At 42.8% G+C, this 8,205-nt stretch overlaps 1 protein-coding gene and 2 long non-coding RNA genes across 3 annotated transcripts in view; 2 read left to right on the forward strand and 1 right to left on the reverse strand.

The window, feature by feature from the left end:
* The window catches only part of LOC116686444 (oocyte zinc finger protein XlCOF7.1-like), a 588,898-nt gene that overhangs the window by 81,901 nt on the left and 498,792 nt on the right, over positions 1-8,205 (forward strand). The gene's annotated exons all lie outside the window — the stretch shown is intronic.
* The window catches only part of LOC116686466 (uncharacterized), a 31,734-nt gene that overhangs the window by 15,835 nt on the left and 7,694 nt on the right, over positions 1-8,205 (forward strand). The window contains exon 3 of the long non-coding RNA XR_004331258.1: positions 2,765-2,773. This is a non-coding gene — a long non-coding RNA (uncharacterized LOC116686466). The remainder of the gene's footprint in view (positions 1-2,764; positions 2,774-8,205) is intronic.
* Positions 1-8,205, reverse strand: part of LOC116686465 (uncharacterized) — a 20,062-nt gene that overhangs the window by 3,844 nt on the left and 8,013 nt on the right. Inside the window, exon 3 of the long non-coding RNA XR_004331257.1 lies at positions 7,894-7,898. This is a non-coding gene — a long non-coding RNA (uncharacterized LOC116686465). The remainder of the gene's footprint in view (positions 1-7,893; positions 7,899-8,205) is intronic.

The raw sequence follows: 8,205 nt of genomic DNA on the forward strand, positions 1-8,205 counted from the left end.
TAGAAATATAAATAAAGAAATGCAGTGTGGATATGTACCGGTATTTACATAGTTCAAGGAATGTTATCATACAGTAATTACATAATAACATAAGGAGTAGCAGTAGCAATGTGAAAAGTAAGAATAATAATAATAATAATAATAATAATAGTAGCAGTTGAGTATTGCAACACATTTCAGGCCAGGTATTGCACAAAACAGATAATAAACAGATAATACAGAGATATGCCAGTTTCAACCTCTCTAAGTGTTGTGTGTCAGACACATAGAGGGAGGAGTTAAAAAGTTTGATGGCCACAGGCAGGATGACTTCCTGTGGCGCTCTGTGGTGCATTTTGGGAGGAGAATGAGTCTATCACTGAAAGTGCTCCTGTGATGAGCAGCAAGCCATGGAGTGGGGGAAGACATTGTCAGATGGCATGTAGTTGGACAGTGTCCTCCTCTCTTGACACCACCAACAGAGAGTCCCAGATCCACCCCCACAACCATGGCCTTGCGAATTAGTTTATTGAGTCTGTGGCGTCCGCTACCCTCAGCCGGCAGCCAGCATGCAACGCAAAGAGGATAGCACTGCCCCCCAAGACTCATAAAAACATCTTCAGCATTGTCTGCAGATGTTGAAGGACCTCAGCCTCCTCAGAAAATAGAGACGGGCTTTGGCCCTTTCGTAGAGGGCTGAGTGTCTTGGCCAGTCCAGTTTATGCCAGTGCACTCCCAGGTATTTCTGGATGGAAACAGGGGTCACTGCTGCTTGGCTCTCTTGATCCACCACCAGCTCCTGGTCTTGTAACGTTGAGCTGTAGATGGTTTGCTTAATCTACATGACAAAGTCCCAACCCTCCACAGCTCTGTAATCAGCTGTCAACCTCGTTGATACATCCAACCACAGCAGAGTCATCAGAAAACTTTTGAAGGTGGCAAGCTCTAGGGCTGCACTATAATCGAATTTTAACCCCGATCACAATTTTGAATTCCCACGACGACAAAATTTACGTGATTTTTTAAATGCGTTCATTTCATAGAACGCTCCGTTTTTTTTTGCAACAGCACATCTACGCCATAAACGACTGTCTGCTCTGAGCAGTCAGAGTTGTTCCCTGCACCCGTGCGCGTAGTTTATAGATGGTAGACAGTCCCAGAGGACAGAGTAACGGGAGGAAAAATCATCAGATAGTGTTGGTTATACGTCGGTTCTCAAGGTTCGAACAAAAAGCAACATTTTGTCCCTGTGTTGTTTTCAGACAACAGCGGTGACCAGGTAGTTGTGGTGGGGTGCTAGTTAGCTTCGGTTAGCTCACAGGCTCTAGGGTGCGAGTAATATTTTTCCTTTTGGACACACTGGTGCTAATGTCTCGCATCCGCTGCAATGTTGTTATAGGGATGGTTAATTTGAGTTACATGACACCATTTGTCTGTAGAGCCGTGCGGTGGATCTCTCTCTTACTTCGCGCGCCGCCACACAGCGGCCGCGGTCCACACTTCTGACATTTGTCTACAGTTTAACTGTTATGACACAGCGTATATTGTAAGTATGAGTGGCAAACTTTATTTGTACAGTGTTCCGTGAGTAACTCTGGCTATGCGGGCTGGACCTGAACCTGGACACAGAGATGACCATGGCCAGAATTCATAGTTCATAAAAATGCAAGCGCAGTGAAGATAAAGACGTTTCATACACACAAGGTGTCTCCGCCGTTCGACCCGTGCTGGACCGTTCATAATGAGTCAGCGTCTACTCTGTGAGTACGTCCATCGCCCCCCCCCCCCAGCTCTTTTAATCAGTTATTGTGAAAGCCAAGAGCTTTCTCAGAGATACATTTAAAAATAATATATATCCTACGATATTTGATCAGAGCTAATTTTCAATTCATTGTCACAGGCTGGTGTCTATATAACAAACAACTTAACATAATAAGATTGAACATAATATAGGTGAAAGAATTAAAACAGCTATGTGACAATAAAATGAATTTTGGTTAAAATCAACACAATAATCGTGATCAAAATAATCGTGATTATCATTTTGGCCATAATCGTGCAGCCCTACAGGACTCGTGTGTAGTTGAAGTCTGTGGTGTAGATGGTGAAGAGGAAGGGAGAGAGGACAGTCCCTGCGGGGCCCGGTGTTGCTGACCACGCTGTCTGCACACAGGTTGCAGGCGCACACATGTGGTGGGACTCCCAGAGCGTGTGCCTCTTAGTTGGTCCTCTCTCATGTTTGCGTTGTAAAGAAGCCTGATGGTAAGTTCGGACCGTGTGTACTGATCTTCACAAAGTGAACCTACTGACGAAGACTGATTTGTTTCCGACTCCGCGTTTGGAGGACTGTGTGGACAAGTTGGTTCTGCTAAGTTTGTCAGTGAGTTTGACTGCTTAAAGGTTATTGGCAGGTTCCTCTAAGTCCTAGGGCTAGGGAGATTGCGTGTCCTTCATTACTTCCAGTGGTTTGTACTCATATTCAGTGATGCCATTTGGTTACGCAAAGCCCAAGGCCACTTTCCAACGCTTATGAATACGGTGTGTCCGGACTGGTGTGTGTGCTGTTATTTGGATGATGTGTCAATACAGTGACTCTTGGGGGATCATCTTCAGGTATCAGGCCCTGTTTGACGGTTGGCCGGGCTGGGTTGACCGTCAATTGGCAAAAATGTGAGTTGCTAAGGCAACTGTAACCTCCTGGGTAAGTGGTTGGTCAAGGCGGGTTCGTCCAGTGAGGGCAAAGGTGTGTGTGGCATTGACCAGTTCTGTTCCGACTACAAGAAAGAGGCTCTTCGTTTCTGGGTATGGTGGGTTACTATCGTGGGTTTTGTAACCACTTTCCACTTGTGGCTGCTCCCCTCACTCTATGCTAAGCCAAAAGGTAAGTTTGAATGGGTCGCTAAATGTCAGGACGCTTTGAGGCGGTGAAGTCTTTGTTGTGTTCTGCCCCGTCTCAGCAGCCCCCCAGATGGACCGGCCTTTTGCGTGTAGTGGATGCTAGTAAGGGGGGGCTGGTGCTGTACTCATGCAGACGAATGGAAACGGTGTGTGACTGTCCGGTGAGTGTTTTTCGAAAAAGTTTAACTCACCATCAGCTTAATTATTCCATCATTGAAAAGGAGGTCTGGCACTCATTTGGGCTTTGCAGCACTTTGAGGTTTATGTGGGGGGAGGGGGGAGTCCGGTAGTGGTTACACTGATCATAATCCTCTGAATTTTCTCATTCACTCAGAATCCGAAATCAGCGACTTATGCGTTGGTATCTTTTCCTCAAACCTTTTCATTTAGACATTCGACATGTCAAAGGAGCTGACAATACCGGGGGCGGATGCCGTGTCCAGAGCTGTGGCGGTTTAAGTGGTTGGGGGTTGGGATGTGGTGGGAGTGTGGGACTCCATCTTGAGGAGGGGGTGTGACGGCCCTTCGCAATATGCCGGGTCTGTTATGTCTGCTCTTTTTTGTAGTATGTTTTTTTATGTCTGCTTTTTGTGTTGCAGGTGACTGAGAGTGGGAGGGTTGCTTGTGGCGGGGTGGGCGTGGCCTACAGAAGGCATAGGGCCTGCCATCGTGGGAGTCTCACTCTCTAGCTGGCCTTCAGGAGCAACACCATTTGTTCTTTGTTTGGTTTTGGGTTGGGTATTAGTTATGGTGTATTTAGTGATAAATCTCATTTGGTTGCATTGTCTGTGTGAAAACCTCCTTTTTGTTGCCGGCTTTGAGCCAGCTGTAACAACATACTGTAGATTAATTTACAGTGAGGGGGAAAGATTTAGAAATAGAAACTGGATCTGTGACTTCTCACAGAATCACAAACTGATTCATATTCTTGCTAATAGAGTCAGAATCTTATTAACCTAGGACAGTTTCTGTCATTATAATCATATAGTGATGTTTTGGCCTACTGGCAGACAGCCATTAAAATGTAGCCTTTGCCATATAAAGACATTTCCTCCATGTTCACTGAGGTTCAGCGTCTCTCTAGTACATTGTCTGGTCCAGGTAGCTTTGCATAAAAATTCGCAAGGCTACTTTCTCTTTATACTTTAAGTAAATTTCCAAGCCTGTACTTTGTTACTTTTCTGGTAAAAGAAATTTAATCAGTACTTCCACTTTTACCGGGAGATTTTTTAACACAAAGTACTGTACTTCTACGTAAGTACGGAAAGTGAGTACTTTTGCCATCTCTGTCAAAAGACACAATTAGATATTTTTCTAAATTGTTGGAGCCCTTAGCGACCGTGAGCTCTCCGAGCAGCAGAGGACGACACTGCAGGATGTCAAAGTTTTTACACAAACCAATACTCGGTAATACTGACGTGATTCGGTCGGTCCTGGTAAAAGTACAGGGTTCGGTACCCAACACACACTGTTGGAATTTATAATTGCTTTGCTTAATATTGTGTGATTTATAACCATCATTTAAAGGGTGTTGTGTTCAGTTAGTGTGAGTATAATGTTGCAGTGGAAAAGAACACCAGACAAAGAAGTAGTCTATAATCCTTGTAATAAATTATGTGCTTACATGACCTTGTTTTGTATCATTTTGAATGTTGTGTTCTAATGCGAAAAATCACTGCTATGTAATAATCACATATTTAGTCCTAAGGGAATACCTATTCAATAGGAACCTTTGTTTATCTAGAAAACAGCCCCGAAATCACCATCGCCAAACCCACCAGACTCCATGTAAATAACCACTACTTTTAGCGTGTATAGGAAAGCATATCTCCACCAGACTCCATGTAAATAATTACTACTTTAGCGTGTATAGAGCCAATATTCCACCAGACTCCATGAAATAATCACATACTTTTGCATGTATAGAGCAGCAATATCTCACCAGACTCATGTAAATAATCACTACTTTAGCATGTATAAGGCAGCATATCTCCACCAGACTCCATGTAAATAATCCACTTACTTAGCGTGCATAGAGCAGCATATCTACACTGTAATGGTGGGAATTAAGAGTTTATTCCAACCAGACCAGAGTGGTGGATTGTTGGAACAGAGGAAAGATGAACCAAGACGGCTTTGGTAGTTTTATTAGTTTCTGTCCACTTTGAATGAAGCGTGTTTACGATGATAAAAGTAGTGATTATTTACATGGAGTCTTGTGGAGATATGCTGCTCTATACCGCTAAAAGTAGTGATTATTTACATGGAGTCTGGTGGGTGGCGACGGCCTGTTAAAGAGCGAAGATTCCAAACAGATGTTCTGAATAAATGCTTATTTCCATCCGTCTATCGTCATACGTCGCTGAGAGAAGAGGCCAGAAGGAGAGAAAGACAGCTGAAGGTTTAATGGACAACCTGCTCTGTGGACCCGGAGCTGAGGGTTGAAACAGCGTCCGTAGTTCCGTTGTCGCTCGTTCTCCTCTTTGAACGACAAAGTTCCTCCTCGTACTCTGCTATCGTTCTTTCAAAACGCCCAAATATCTCTTCAGCAGCCGCAGTGTAGTCGTGCTCCACAACGCTCTCAGCATCTGGATTTACACATTTTACTCTTTCTACACAACAAAGACCCTCTGCTAAACTGCTTTCTGAGAGACGCCATCTTGGTCACAGGGGGAAGTAGCCGCAGTCTGGACTACAGTCTCCGGGGAGATCATTTGCTGAGCTTCAAAATAAGAGTCCAGAAGACCTTCTCAGACAAAATAAGAAAGAGAAATGATTTAAACACCTATTTTTAAATTAAAGCGAATAAATTTACAGTATCAGCAAACATAATAACTTTAGAAACACTTACATATTAAGAAACTTAGTTTGCAGAGTGACAAATATTTTTCAGGGCTCTGAGAAACATTAACCAAATTCAGAAGATGATAGAAGTTGTTTTATAAAAAAAGCGTGGAAGCCGAGAAGTATTAGTTTTACCTGGTCCCACCCAGGCCCAGGTCCAAAAATTAGATATTATAAATTATGATTTTTGTAACAGTTTGATATGTTTTAACATTCTGCCCTTTAAAAGGGGAGTGATAATAATGCGGATACTTAAATAATAAAGGACCCAGACTTGTCCATCCTGGTTTCTGGACACTAGAGGGCAGAACAAATTTCAATTAAATTGAAGCGACACAGAGTCATATGGATCCGTACAAAACAACAAATTAATATTTGGACAAGCGAAAGAAGAAATACAACTACAAAATATTTCAATAGCATCAAAGGCAGCATTACATGAACCTAGAAAAGGAAAGACAGGTTTGAATTTTAAAAGAAACAATACTAATTTGAAAAAAAAAGTTTATAGACACATTTTTAGAACTTGCAGAAACCTTTAATATCAGAGTTAAACAGGTAACCTTTCATCTTCACTTTATATTCCACTGAACATCAAATGAATGTGTATTGAATAATAGAAATACAAACAGATGCTAGAAATGGTGAGTGCTTGTAAAGTCAGCCGCAGTACCAGCAGCACAGAGAGAAATAAGAACAGATAATGATCACGGGATACCAATACAGATATAGAGATAATGAAACCAATCACCAATATGTAGTACATCGTAAATGAAAATCTTTAAATGAAATAATTTTAGTAATAAAAGATGGTGGAATGTTCTTAACTCTTTGTTTAAATGCTTTTGTTTCCATGTGTTGAGTTTGTCTTTGATGAAGCTGTTGAGCTTCTTCCTCTAGCCCTAGAAGCTGCTCTCCCTCATGACTGCTACAGAGGTCCTCCTGCTCCTCTTTAATGTGTGGGGGGGCTCGGGCTCCTGCTGGTCCACACTGGAGCTACACTCCTGCTGCTCAGGGGGAACCTCTTCTTTAACCATCAGCTGCTGAACATAATGCAGCTCGGGAGATGTTCTCGGAGTTGCACAGAGTGAGGAGGAACAGTTAGACCTATTGACAACGGGTCAGCGGACCCTAAAGTTAGACCCAGCCTGTTACGGACTGGCCATCTGGAATTTGGGCAAATGACAGTAGGGCCGCCCTCTTTGGGCCACTACTGATAATGACCTTAATCTGTCTTTGGATTGCCAAGTTATTTTATGCATGCAGACAAAAATTATTTAAGATTTTAGTGCAGCTGAGCTGTGTCCGAGGGTAGACAGAGTTACTCATTTCGAAGCTATGTTACTGACAATGTGTGTACCACCCAGAGGTTAAGCCTTCTCTTTTCCAGGTTTTTGAAGAGCTGTTGTATTGTTTGCTGTGCTTAACAGTTGAGCTGTTGTATTAGAGCTAAATGTGCTTTTTAGTGAGCAAATCATGTAGTAGATCTGCCGACCTTTAGCGATTGTTATGGCGTCCTTTCAGTGTGTGTTCTAATCTTGTATTTCATTTGTTTTTGGGGCTTTTTATCTCAATGTCTGAGTGAGGTTGGTGTTGTTTAAAATGCAAGGGCTGTATTTTAATAGCAGTTAATCACTGGACCCAGGTGTTAGCTCATTCTTTGCACTGATGCGCGGACAGCACGGCGGAACCAGCCAGTCGGAGAACAACTGTCCTCATACCTGCCTTACAATAGCTTGCAACTCAAACTTAACGCCACCAACCGCCACATTTTCACAGAAAAAATAGCCAAATCAAAGCTGTTACTGTGGTGATAGACAGTGTACTTTGAGTGGATGAGCATGACATTCGTTTGACTTATTTAGCCTCAGCCCAGCGACTTTCAGAAGTCGGCTTAGGCTGAAGTTATATGGTACCATGGCAATGGTGCAAATAAAAATGTCTGCCACTTGACCATTATGTGTTGATTTAAATGGAAATGGCCTTTCTATCATTTTTTTCTATGGTTCAGAGAGTTCCAACCTGGCTGAGGTTCTCTGGCTGCTCGGTCCACACTGGAGCTCCACTCCTGCTGCTTTCTGATGTCACCCAACACAGGAAGTAGACGGTTCCTCTCTGTGTGTGTTTCATGTGATTTGTAAATGGCTACTACGTCTAAAGATTTTGACTCACACTAACTGAACACAACACCCTTTAAATGATGGTTATAAATCACACAATATTAAGCAAAGCAATTATAAATTCCAACAGTGTGTGTTGGGTACCGAACCCTGTACTTTTACCAGGACCGACCGAATCACGTCAGTATTACCGAGTATTGGTTTGTGTAAAAACTTTGACATCCTGCAGTGTCGTCCTCTGCTGCTCGGAGAGCTCACGGTCGCTAAGGGCTCAACAATTTAGAAAAATAATCTAATTGTGTCTTTTGACAGAGATGGCAAAAGTACTCACTTTCCGTACTTAAGTAGAAGTACAGATACTTGT

This window comes from Etheostoma spectabile, unplaced genomic scaffold, assembly GCF_008692095.1.
Source record: "Etheostoma spectabile isolate EspeVRDwgs_2016 unplaced genomic scaffold, UIUC_Espe_1.0 scaffold378, whole genome shotgun sequence".
Classification (NCBI taxonomy): domain Eukaryota; kingdom Metazoa; phylum Chordata; class Actinopteri; order Perciformes; family Percidae; genus Etheostoma; species Etheostoma spectabile.